This window comes from Pseudorasbora parva, chromosome 24 (assembly GCF_024679245.1).
Source record: "Pseudorasbora parva isolate DD20220531a chromosome 24, ASM2467924v1, whole genome shotgun sequence".
Classification (NCBI taxonomy): Eukaryota; Metazoa; Chordata; class Actinopteri; order Cypriniformes; family Gobionidae; genus Pseudorasbora; species Pseudorasbora parva.
Window position 1 is genome coordinate 31223724 of NC_090195.1, and position 13048 is coordinate 31236771.

Sequence of the window (13048 nt, forward strand, 5' to 3'; positions counted from 1 at the left end):
CTCCAGCAGAACAAACACCTGTGTGTGTGTGTGTGTGTGTGTGTGTGTGTGTGTGTGTGTGTGTGTGTGTGTGTGTGTGTGTGTGTGTGTGTGTGTGTGTGTGTGTGTGTGTGTGTGTGTGTGTGTGTGTACCTCGCAGACGTCGTTCGCATTCGGAAACTAAAACCTCAAGCATTTGTGAGTACACATAGTTGGTTCTACATCTACATGTAAAATGATAGCCAACCGTTTATCACATTAACCTATAACCTTACAAAAAGTGTCCTGAACCTGCTGCTACCTTCTGAACCGCAGAACTCACACATAGCAGAGGATGGTGAGACGTTTTTATTTTAACATTGATAATATAATCACACCCTTCTCAAACATGGCATGCGTATGGTTTTATCTCAACCCTCTGCTGAAAGCTGAGCAGGATCTTCTGTGCTGCTCCACACGTTTATGCTGGCTATGGTTTAGCTGGTGTGTGTTTCTCACTTAAGTAACGTTGCTGGTAAAGCGGGTTCACCGGTATGCTCTGTCTGGTTTGTTTGTTTGTTTATCGCTTTATTTGTTTATTAATTTGAATTCATCAGTTTATTGATTGAAAAGTACAAGATCATTGAAAAGTACAACTGAATTGTTTACTCATATAATACTAATAATACTACTACTACTACTACTACTAATAATAATAATAATAATAATACCATTAAATGTATTTATTTATTTATTTATTTGATTGTTTATTTGCATCATAATAACAATAAACAATTTATTGACTGACTGACTGACTGACTGATAGATATTGCTGATGATAATGATAATAATAAACTATTTATTTGTTTGTTTATTTATTTATTTATTTGTCTCCAGGTATCCTGATGATAATAAACGATTTATATACAATACTTTATTTATATGTTTTAATTGATTGATTGATTGATTGATTGATTGATTGATTGATTGATTGATTGATTGATTGATTGATTGATTGATTGATTGAAAAGTACAAACGAATTGTTTGCACATAATAATAATAATAATAATAATAATAATAATAATAATAATAATAATAATAATAATAATAATAATTATTATTATTATTATTAGGATGTGCAAACAATTCGGTTGTACTTTTCAATCAATCGATCAAACAATTATTATTATTATTATTTGTAAGATTATTTGATTGTTTGCTCGTATCCTAATAATAATAAAATATAAACTATCTATTTTGTATTACTTTATTTATTTAGTTGATTATTTGTATCCTAATAATAATAATACACGATTGATTGATTGATTGATTGATTGATTGATTGATTGATTGATTGATTGATTGATTGATTTATTGATTGATTGATTGATTGATTGATTGATTGATTGATTGATTGATTGATTGATTGATTGATTGATTGATTGATTGATTGATTGATCGATTGATCGATCGATTGATTGTCTGTACCACACGGATAGAGCTTCAGTAGATGATTGTTAATGTTTATAAAAGTAGCCAGAATTACTCAATAAGGAAGATTTTGCAGACACGTTATTGATCTGCAGATAAGAAAATGTATTACTTTATTACCAGAACACAGTAATCATACACTGATAACTTCTACTGTTAATTACTGATAATTAAAGGGCTCGAGTAAGAATAACCATAACAATATACCATATAGTGCTTAGAAATTGGGAACAACCAAATGTGTTGAAAAATATAAACATATGCTAGATTAAAACCAAACATCACATGTTTGTTAAAGGGGGGGTGAAACACTCAGTTTCAGTCAATCTCATGTCAATCTTGAGTACCTATAGAGTAGTATTGAATCCTTCATATCTCCAAAAAGTGTTTAGTTTTATTATATTTATAAAAGAAATATGGGCTGTTCCGAGTCATTCCAGAAAAAACTGAGCGCCTGGAGGCGTATCGTGTGGGCGGAGCTAAAGAATGACGAGCGGTCAAAGCGGTGACGTCCTCAAGCGTGGAGGAACCCCATGGCTATCGAGCTCAGCTAATAGATATATGATCCAAATCAGATCCAGAGGCTGAAATAAACAGAAGATTGGAAACAGCAGCAGGACATCCGTCTCTGTGGTATGTACTGTATTTAGTGGCCTGTCAACATTTGTGTGTCTTTACTCGCAGTTTATGAGGACGATTCGGTTTATGGACTATTGTATGCGACTAAACCTTAGCAGTAGCAAGCAAAACGGTTTTGCACGTCAGACTAGTGTAACGTTATACATAGAGCGCATTTGAATGACGAAGCACGCGATCGTGTCATTTACTGATGTTTACTGATGTTTACTCACGCGACAACAGCAGAGACATTTGAAGCAGTTTTACTCACCGGCTGCTTCCAAAGCAGGACCGAACCTTTATCGCTGGGACCGCTCCTTCAAAAACACACTTCTTTGGTATGATTTGGTGAAGTCCTGACAGCAGTGACTTGCTGTGCTGAAGCGATGAAGTCGCTGATGTCACCCATAGGAATAAAGTGGAGCGCGGCGGGAGTGTTTACGGGCGTGCATTTCCTCTCTCGCTCTAGTCACGCGCGCACGCACCCTACCGGGAGAAGAGCCCGTACGGCCCATACAAGGACCTTCCGCTCTATTAACGTCAAGCCGAGCCATACTCGAAAAAAACTCTCCGAAACTTGTGAGAAACCGGAAGGACTATATTTTAACACAGAAATACTCCATCAAACGTCCAACATTAGTTTTTGAAACTTTGTCTATGTTTAGGATGGGAATCCAAGTCTTTAACAGTGTAAAAAGCTCAGTATGCATGAAACAGCATTCCACCCCCCCTTTAAGAAAAAAATGTTAAGATTTTAAGAAGAATGCTATTAAATCATACTAGTTTTACATCATTTTTAGCTGCTACAGCAGCGGAGCAGATGCATGGGCATTAATTACCGTTATTTTAACGTTATGTTTTACCAAATAAAACCCATTCAGATGGTCATACACAAATGTGGACTGTTCATTTTACTTACAAACTGTAAAACTGTGAGTAAGACTCTTAAAAAAGACAAATAAGTGTTATCAGATGATTACATAAGCATTTAGAGGAGGCTAGATGGTTAGTCATTGGTGAAAGTGGCTGACTTTGCTAAAGTTAACTTTGCATTACAAATTTGCATTTTGCAAGCTACTGAATTAACATTCTAATGCTATGAAGCCTAATTAGCTGTCCTTTTTTGCAGATTGCTAAGTACTGACGTACAAAGTAAAAAAATCGCTATATTATATGGGTTTAAAATGTTTACAAATGTTTTCTCCGCTGTATGTGAATATATGATGGTAACTCAACCCTATTCCTCATTGAATAAACGCCCTGATCAGTCTCTGTTGTTCTAGGGTTGAAAAGACTCGCTCGCTGAGACAAGGCCCAGTGAGGGTCATTGTGTTTGTGTGGATGGTGAGGAGCATGGTGGTCCTGGCCCGCAGACAATGGGTCCCATCCTATTAGCGTTGTGTAAGGAGGCCTGCTGGGAGAGGACATGCCGAATTAGCCCCACCATGTTCACCTCATCTGTCACTGCGACCAGGCCATACGGCATAGGACACAGTTGTAAAGTGACAATAGATATTACTTAAGTCTTTTGTTGACCACCAGAGATTGACAGGGGTGGCGGCGTGCTCCGTAGCCAAGCGGCCGGATGTTTGTTCAATGAGAATTCAGAAAGTTTCAGATTGTGCCTGTTTTCTAAAAAATAAAAAAAACTTGATCTGAGTTAATTCCACGAATCTACACTGGGGTGCATTCTCACCATCATTAATCAATCAGTTAGCATAGTTTTTTTTAACACTTCTAGCATTATGAGCCGATTAATGTTTATGATGGAGTGAGTGAGTGAGTGAGTGAGAGAGAGAGAGAGAGAGAGAGAGAGAGAGAGAGAGAGAGAGAGAGAGAGAGAGAGATGCGACTGATATATACACATTCCAGGAAAAAAACACAAAATGTTACAATCCACCACCATGATTTCACAGTTTGGTTGTGGTTCATTCAATGCTAATCACGATCCGTTGAGTGCAAACCGGGGGTCATAAATGTTCATCCATTTACAGTCCGATAAATGTGTCTCTCGAGGTGGCAGTGTCAGAAAGGTGTCTTTTGAAGACTGTGTGATAATCATCCAATTATATATAATTGGTTAGGTGCTCACCCTCTAAATTAAGCTCCTTAATAAGACACCACCACTCAATTTTCCAGGCAACTGTAAAAAATAATGAAAACCATGTATTATCTAGTCTATATCGCTGTAGCACACCGGCAGAACAATCCCAATTAAGACAAAACATCAGGCATCGGAGTAAACACGCACAGATATAAACACACACACCAGGGGGAGGTGAAGCTAAAAGTTCAGGGATCCAATGTTTGCTTTCCTGAGATTGAATATTTAACGAAGCGTGCAGTTAAACAGTAACATAATACTCCCATATTGACAGGCTCATTAATTTTTAACCTGTCGCGCTGAGATTACACTGTGTTGTCTGAAATTGGTTTTGCATAAAAATTAGGACTTGACATGAAAGCTGGGAATTTAAAAATTGATCAAAAGTCCAAATGGACATGTTGCTAATTTCTGGTGTCTTCTCTCCCTTCATCTCACACTTTCGGTAACAATGACATTTGCATTTGCGACTGCACTGTGTACTGGCTTGTTGTCTTTTGACATTGTCCATGTCTCCTAGGCCAATACCATGCATAAAGATCAAACATCAACCAAGATTGATATGTTCCTGTCCTTTACCATGTCACTCTTTTACTACATCTCTTTTCACATTCACACGACGCACTGTTATCAGACTAATCTAGTGAATCCGGACATTGTTCCATACTATCTCTTTGTGTGTACTTTCGATTATCTGACAGAGAGAGAACCATAATATGAATCCATCCTCCAAAACTCTTGTCCTATGTAGGGTCGCGGGGATGCTGACGTGGACAGGGAAACACCGTGGATGTCCCGTCACCCATTTACCAATCCTGCATGTCTTTGGATAAGCCGGGATTTGAACCGGGGACCTTCTTGCTGGGAGGCAACAATGCTACCCACTGAGACACTGCGCCACCCATGTAATAGTAATTTGAAATTGAATTACAGGATTAAGGGCTTGTTCACACTCACATATATTTTGAAATGCCACGAGCGACAGCGAACATTGATGATGCAACCAACTTGAGCAGAGTTCAACTTGCAAATGAGCTGATGCGGTGACTATAAGGAGCTCATGCGATCCACCCCTAATACAGTTGGAAACAGTAGTCGAGTAGGAATACCTACTAGCAACCAACATTACAGGGACTTGGTGATGTGTGAGCGCCCCTTTAGACTGAACTGTGAGTTGTGACAATACAGTTAGCAAACATTTATGAGGTGTGCTGAGCTCAGCATTTTTAGTGGACTGTGCAGAAAACTTGTTTTGGAAGCAGTCCATGTCCAGCACTGGATCATGGTCCTCCAGTAGTTCATGTCTTTAGATTACAGTAGATACTGAGATGAGGGAATTATGTGACGATGGGTTCATATATAGGAGCTCAGCTGTATGTGCTGAGGGGGCCAGTGACCCTGGTGTTAAACTTGCATTGGAGGCAAAAGGCCTTAGGGACTCTGGGCTGAAGTGAACCAATTCTTTAACTGAACACAGAGTCATCCATGATCTTCATGTCTTTCTTCAGTCGAAAAGAAATTAAGATATCTGAGGAAAACATTCCAGAATTTTCTCCATATAGTGGACTTCAACGGGGTCCAACAAGTTGAAGGTCCAAATTCTGTTTCAACTTTAACTTCAAAGAGCTCTACTCGATCTTAGGCGAGGAATTAGGGTCTTATCTAGCGAGATGATCCGCGATTTTCTAAAAAAAATAAAATAAACTATGAACTGTATAAACTTATTAAGCACAAATGCTTGTCTTGCACTAGCGTCCACGACTTCACACATTACGTAGTCACGCAGAAGTACTGGCACAGTGTTTACACAGCGTGCAAAGACTAAGTCTAACACCCTTTACCAAAAGGGGGGGGGGGGGGGTACTCTGGGTTCGGGCAAATTTTCCGAGCCCGGAGCCCTCCCCGGACAGCACGCCAAATAGGCATAATCTTTACTCTATTTAATTGATGTAAGTGTGAACTCGTGAAAAAAAAAGGTAAAATAGAAATGTCGGACGATATTGAAGCTGGAGGAGAAAATGAGATGGATTTTTTGCTCTACCCTACCTTTTTGAACAGGAGTACACAGACAAACACCAGACTGATGGCAGAAGGTCTGGACTCTGTTGCAGCTTTCATTGATCAAGATGATGTTTGACTGACCTATCACAGTTCTTTTTGTTCCGCTTCATGGTTAGAGATGTGAAAATATAGTCGATGTCCCTGCAATAACAGACCGGCATGCATCTATAAATTATTAATTCAAGAATGCTGTGCAAGTTCACTGTAACAACGGCGCCGTGAACTTCACATACTTTTGAAAATCCAGCTTTTAGTTGATCCTGGTAAGTGTTCATTGTCACAATTGTAAACCCAATGGCATTCTTCTTCAATTAGGGAGTTTGGCGACACAGCTTCCGGGGCGAAACCTAAAGAACTCAACACAGATAAGTGTACCACATGCATCAGATGTTCAGCCAATGGTCCGTGGACTTGACGTCTGAGGCTATGTCATGCATGTCCTTTGCAACATTATTACGCAATTCATGAAGTTGTGTGTGCTAGTGCAAGCTAGGGAGCATTTGTGGTTAAAAAAGTATATACTTTTGTTTTTTACAAAATGGTTTTGCTAGATAAGACCCTTATTCCTTGGCTGGAATCGTGTAGAGCTCTTGTAAGCTGGATTGAAACTGCTATTTGGACCTTCAATCTGTTGGACCCCGTTAAAGTATACTATATGGAGAAAAATCCTAAAATGTTTTCCTCAAAGACAGAACATCTTGGATGGCATTGGAGTGAGTAAATTATCCGGAAATGTTTGAAGTTTTGAATTCTAAAGTGAACAAAAAAATCAACTTGAGGTACACTGAGCTCTCTGGGGTCCCAAGTACTCAGCTTGCACTGTGTGATAAGAAGCCCAGTGTCCAAGCAATCAGCTTTTCCTTTCACAAGTTGGCCCTAACTATGATCTTGGGCCATATATGTAGATGGGTCCAGGGGTCCTAGTCGTAAACTTGTGATGTGTCTGCAAAAGGGCCTGCGGGCCCCAGCAGTCAGCTTGTGATATATGTGCTGAAAGCCCTGAGGACTCTAGTAGTCAACTTGCAATGTATGTGCCAAGGGGCCTATGGGCCCGAGTGGTCAGCTTATGCTGCATGTGCTCAGGGGCCTTTGCTCAGACACACTATATGCACCAAGTTTCCCTTGGATGGTCATCTTGCTTTGAATACACAAAGGGCCTTGGTGGTCAGCTGCATGTGCCAAGGGGACTGCGGGCCCCAGCAGTCAGCTTGTGATATATGTGCTGAAAGCCCTGAGGACTCTAGTAGTCAACTTGCAATGTATGTGCCATGGGGCCTATGGGCCCGAATGGTCAGCTTATGCTGCATGTGCTCAGGGGCCTTTGCTCAGACACACTATATGCACCAAGTTGCCCTTGGATGGTCATCTTGCTTTGAATACACAAAGGGCCTTGGTGGTCAGCTTCCTTTGGGACTCTTGGACCGCTTAAAGGCCCCTAGCAATCGAAAACCCTGAGGCATTTGCGCCAATGTACAGGTTATACTCAAGCACTTGCGATGACAGACACATACAATAAGACCCAATATCACAGTGTTCGTATTTATATTAAAGTGTGGACATTTCTGTCATCGTGAGTTAGTGTTTGAACATTCTTAGACATAATGTGAGAGACAGACAAGCTGGGACATGAGTGGAAAAATCCTGCTGTCCATCTCATCATCACCGGAGAACATGTGATCGGAGACGTCTGCCATAGGCCTACATACCAGCACATACAGAATAACCACCCCACAGAATTCAGCACGCCAACATAAACAGAAAGCACAGGAACCACACCAATAAGGCAATATAAGACACTTCCCTTGGTTTTATGAAAGGAACTCTGTGAGATTTTCCTTCTGTGGAGCCAGGTGGCCAGGCAGCCTCAGGAATTAAACCAACATTGTTTTCTTACTTGGGTAAAATCTTCAAGGTTTTAACAGACTGTCAGACCCTCAACCCAAACTAAATTATTTCAGGGACACAAGAGGGAAGGCTTCTAAAGAAGTCATTTATTTCCACTAGAGCAAATGAGCTGGTGTACTTAGAGTGCCACATAATCATTAGCACCTGCAGACAACAATAGAAGAGGTTGCAGGGAGGGTCAAAATAATGAGGGCGAACATTATCCCCTAATTCTCTCCTTTCAGAAACAACACACACATCTGCATCCTTGAGGTGCATTGTTAGCCACTGGAATACACACTGCATTGTGAGTCAGCAAGCAGTATTTGGGGAAAATGTACCTTTAATAAATACTATCAGAGTTTGTTCTAAATGACCCTTAACATCCACAAAGCTTTCATTTGCCAATGTGCCTGGCACTGTTGCAAACAATGAAAGCTCCACAACACCTTCTCATACTAGACTTTTACATTTTTGGATGAAAACGTGAGCTGTGCGAAATGCACTGCAATGATGCTAGGGTGTTGTGGACGGTCATCAGTTGAGATGTTGGGAATACTTTATTCGAAAAGGCACGGATAATGGCTTAGAAATTAATAACACATTCTACCGAATAATTGAAAAAAAAATATTTGGCAGACCATTCACTCCTCAGGTTTGCTGGATTACAGGTGAGCCAGGGGATGGCATAGTCCGTATTATAGCCTACACAAAGCTCTAAAATCACTATGCAATTATGAGTGTGTGAAGTGAATAAGTGTAAACTTTATGAATTAAATCAGCAGATCACACTGCTAAATCTAATAGCCACATTGCCGTCTCTTTGAAATCAGAGCATTAACACGAGTAATGTAAACTAAGATACTACAACATACACATTTTATACTACTTGGTTTGTTTATTCATATGTATTAAACCATTGTATGATATAGTTTTTGTCTGTCTCACTCTCTTTCTGAGACGGTAAGCATTTGCGCATTCTTTATAATTTGTTCAAATTTGTATTTGAATGGTAAAAGTTGTTTTAGCTTTTTTCAACCACTGAATATTTTCTTTCAACTTCCAAATTCTCTGTTCAGCTATTTTATATAGGATCCTCTTATTTGAGGTTGTGGATGATTGTAAAGGCATAACATAAATAAATAAATTCTGATTGTTTTTATCATATTGCTGTATGGTTGCTTACCTGCTCACTTATGTCAAAGAGCCCACTTAAAAGTGTCTTTAATAATCCGGTCCCTAGATATGGCCCAGATGACCCCTCCAGTCATGTTGTTTTGTCTATTTGACCCTCATCATTCATTTCTGTAGCACTAACATTTAAACTATACACCAATTTGAATATGTCCGGCCTGTTTACACCAGTGAAAATTTGGTGCAATAAACACTTTGCTCACGGCTTTTCAGCGCAATCTTTCCTTGTAACTTTGGTAAATGCTGATAGTAGATTTTTAATGCCAAGAGCAGTTTTGCGCTGGCACAAACTGTTAGTAAATCTGTCCCTAAGCCATTTCGGGCTTCTCCCATTTTTTTTGCCCACGAGTATATGTATAATACACTATATATACCGTTCATCCTGTTCTGGGGTGTGGCGGAAAGGGTCCGGATGTGTGAGACCTCCACAAAAGGGCACTGATATGTCTGTTCAATGAGGCATGGAGCAGAGGCGCTGGGAAACAGCTCCATGGTCACTCTGTGAAACTGGAGACCACCAGGAGATCCTTCAGAGAGACGAGACATGATACTACTCTCTTTCAATCCTGATACAGGCCAGCCAACAATGCAAAGGACGCTGGCTGCTCCTCTCACCTGTGTTTCTTTCTGCCGGGTCTGGGAGCAAAATGGTGGCAGATGTCTTTTCACACAAAAAAGCTCTGAATTGAAGGTGGGAGGCGAAAGATTTACGAAACTAATCCCTTAAATCATTGACTAGTTTCAATAGCATATCTGTCAGACACCGTTCCTTCCCTTCAAGCACATTTAAAAGATTTAAATGTGCTTTTTAGACCGTGTGTATCTGCATACAAGTTTGAGACAACATGTTGGGGTGAACTTTTTCTTGAAAGTATTTCTCGTCTGCATCTCTTAACTATTCATACACACAAGTAGGTGACGGGAGTTTCGCCAAAACTCTAAACACTTCCACTACTACCTTCCCAGTCTCTACAACCTACTTTCTGTGACAGGATGATGCCTCCACCACGAAATGTAGGTTACTAAAAATTATCTCTTATTACTCCCCATTAAATCGAAAGCCTGTCTGCAAACAGACGAAATTAAGTCAGGCAGACGGGAAGCTGCTGTTCCTAAAGTTTGCTGTAAACAAAATGAGATTACCAGGCAACTTCTGAATTTGATTTACTTAGGCTTAATATAAACAGGTTGTCAAACCACAGGTCTGTAAAACTGAGAAAAACTGCATAAGTAAGAGAGGAATTAATCCAGAGGTTAGCATTCAGAGGAATTCAGCTTCAAGAGGAATTTGTCAGGGGAACTGACAACTGCGAAGGAAGCGTAACCTTTTCTAGTGTTGTGCGAGATGTGTTTATTAATAAAGTGCATATTGTTGTGCTACACTTTGACTGATTGTGGATTACAAAAAAAAAAAAAAAGGAAAATTCCCAAGCTACGAGGGCAAATCATTTAAACATGAGGCGTTAAATAAATAAATATGAGCGTGTAGTCATAATTGTCTTGAAAGAGAATCTTGCAGCTCATTACGCACATATATTTTGACATGTTTGCATAATCCAAAACCTAATCCGAACGCTGCGCCGTCTCCTCCGTAACGACGGAGATAACAAGCCGAAGACTTGTGAGAATAAATGCTGCTAAAGTTTTAGCAGCTGTATTATTTGATAAATAGGATTTTCCGAGTCTGTGCTTTAAGGCACTTTTCATCATACCGCTTTTTCCCTTTTTTTCTTTTAACATAGCTAAACTATTATATCTGAGCTACAATGAGTGAGACACGTCCTTTTACTGAAACTGTAGGGGGAAACTTTACAGTGGCTCTTGGAAAGAAAGACACGCTAAATACATGTCAATAATTCAATGCTTAATTTTAATGACCGGGAGAAGTTCGTTTACTCGTCACTGCTGAGTGAGTGATTATCTGGGATGGGAGATAAAGGGAGTACAGTGAGAGAGAGGAAAGGCAAGATAAGGTAGTGTTCTGGTGATTTCTCATTCTTCTTCTTCACTCTTCTGAGTTGGTAAAAGATCTCTTAAACGCCTGAATCAACAGATGTAGCCGCTTTCCACCGCAGGAACTTTCCCCAGGAACTAGGAACTTTGGGGTGGTACTCTGTGTGTTTTGACCGCAGGAACCAGGGTCTAAATGAAGTTCCGGGTAAATCATTCCCCCTCCAAACGGCCCTGCTCACGAGGTAGTACTTTTTCAAACTTCAGGAACTTTCAAGGGTGGGACTGAACAAGCTGATTGGTTGAGCTCACGAAGCATTTTATTTCAACCGGCATTTTTACAGGTGTTTTGCGAGGTTCGTTCTCCGTTCATTAAATACAGGTCCTTCTCAAAAAATTTGCATATTGTGATAAAGTTCATTATTTTCCATAATGTAATGATACAAATTTAACTTTCATATATTTTAGATTCATTGCACACCAACTGAAATATTTCAGGTCTTTTATTCTTTTAATACTGATGATTTTAATGCCGCACAATTGACTTATCTGTACAGCGCTGTTTTCTCTGTCCTAAAAACGGCCTGATGATTTCCTTGTTCTATGTACGAGTTCTGATTGGGCCAGCACTTCCCGTGTTGTGATTGGACAGCAGCTTAGCACACTTTGCCCGGAAAGGTCCCGCCTCTTACCATAACGGGGAGATGCGCTGAATACGCACTCTTCTCCACGTGGGAGAGCAACAAGACCACGCCGCCTGTTTTGCGTGTACTTGTGGGCGGAGGGTTAGTCAACAAACGGTTCTAGTGACGTCATTCCTGAAGGAAGTGCAGGGGTGTATTCTAAACCGGCCGTTCGCTGAAGGCTTTGAAATCTCGCTTGGCATTGAACTTTGAGCTTTATAATTTTACAGGTATTATTTATGCTCTAACAGCAACATTTCACACTAACTAAAGTTTGAAAGATGGGATCGTGAAGAACAGGACCTTCAATTTCCAATCAATTCCCCAATTTCCCTTTTCCACTTGCCAGACCCAGACAGACAAAAGTAATCAATCTGAAAGGATTATCCAATCAGTGCCCAGCTCCGCCCACTGCCTGTTGATTGACATTTGTAAAATGTCCTCTATTATTATGAAAAAATTTTTTTTTATATATAAATATATATACATAAAACAAAAACAGAACATTAAAATAAAAAATAATCACCATTACTTATTGTATTTACCTTTTAGTTTAGCTGCAGTCATGTGGATATTTGAGGCACACGTTTCCTTTTGATTTCACTCATGTCATGTCATGTTTTTTTTTTTTTGTCTTTTTTTTTTTTTTTTTTTTGTCAAAGCATTATTTTTGAAATGCGTGAAAAGCAGGACGTTTGCTTAAGTAGGGAGCTGAAAAGCTCTGGAGAGGGTTTGGATTCTCCCCTGCCTGAGTTGTCCTAAATGAAGGCACGTCTGCATGCATTCCTTATGTCCCTGACAATGGGCCGACATCCTCTGTGCCTAATGGCTGCTGAGCTCTTGCCTTTGTCCCTTGATTAACTGCTCTATTCAGGGCTCAGCCTGCTAATTGCATAGCCTGTATAGCTCCCCTGCATTACTGTAAGAATTAATGAGACACAATTACTGCACCCAGTAAATCTCGGGCCAGTCAATCCCAAAGAGCCACCCTCAAACCAGCCTGAGCGCACTAGAGACTAGAGCTGTGCCTCATTGTACAAAAAAAATAAAAAATACAGGTTGTTTCGTAAAATAAATGTATTTATTTCAAGCTAGCTCATAATT